The sequence below is a fragment of the Phoenix dactylifera genome, unplaced genomic scaffold, assembly GCF_009389715.1.
Source record: "Phoenix dactylifera cultivar Barhee BC4 unplaced genomic scaffold, palm_55x_up_171113_PBpolish2nd_filt_p 001442F, whole genome shotgun sequence".
Classification (NCBI taxonomy): Eukaryota; Viridiplantae; Streptophyta; class Magnoliopsida; order Arecales; family Arecaceae; genus Phoenix; species Phoenix dactylifera.
In genome coordinates, this window is record NW_024068761.1 from 42,321 (window position 1) to 43,268 (window position 948).

The 948-nt window shown below is 38.5% G+C and overlaps 1 non-coding gene across 1 annotated transcript; it reads left to right on the forward strand.

Moving 5' to 3' along the window:
* The first annotated feature begins 389 nt into the window (after positions 1 to 389).
* On the forward strand, positions 390 to 495 carry LOC120108625. The gene has a single exon (XR_005509901.1). It is a non-coding gene; the product is annotated as a small nucleolar RNA R71 (small nucleolar RNA).
* Positions 496 to 948: the final 453 nt, after the last annotated feature.

A 948-nucleotide genomic window follows, 5' to 3' on the forward strand; every position in this document is an offset into this window, starting at 1 on the left:
CCTACCAAATGTGAATTTAAACTTTAATTTATACTAACCTGTGTCAAACCCAAATATAATATTATTTAAGTGAATTTATTATTATCGGTTAGCAAAAACACTAATTTTGGTGACATGTAGGTCGCACTTTTGTGCTCTCATCATCTACCTTGCTAGACAGGTCCGTAGAATGACTTATTTCACAAATGGCCCCTTTTTTTTGAAAATTCGAGGATGCTTGACGAGAACATGAAGCATGGTGGAGGAAGTTTTCATTTAGATTTTCAAATAATTTCCATGCTTCATGCTCCTTTTGAAGCATGAATGTCCCCCCACATGCGGCATCAATCATCTGACGGTTTCGTTCAGTCAATCCGTCATAGAAGCATTGCACTAGCTGCCACTTAGGTATTTGATGATGTGGGCATTTACAGATTAGGTCCCGAAATCTCTCCCAAGTTTCATGAAATTCTTCTCCCTCAGTTTGGGAGAAGCTTGTGATAGCACGTCTAAACTGGTTCGTTCTTCCTATGGGAAAGTATTTTTTTAAGAATTCTTGTTGCATTTGACCCCAAGAACGAATTGAGTTGCCTCTAAAGAATTCAGCCATTGCTTAGCTCTATCTTTAAGGGAGAAGGGGAATAATCTAAGTTTTAAAGCATCATCAGTGAAATTTTGAATCTTGACAGTGATGCAAATCTCAAGAAATTCATCTAAATGTTTGTATGGGTCTTCATTGGTGAGCCCATAAAAAGATGGGAGCATTTGGATCACACTAGACTTTATTTCATATTGTACAGCTGCTACCTCAGGTAATCGAATGCAAGATGGGGAAGTGTAAATAGTGGGAGTAAAGTACTCCCTCAGGAGTTTGGGTTGTTCTTCAGCCATCTTAAGAGGTGGGGATGATTCTAATGTTCTGATCTTAGCTCGAATGTTCCTAAGGGTTCGTTCTATTTCAGGGTCAAA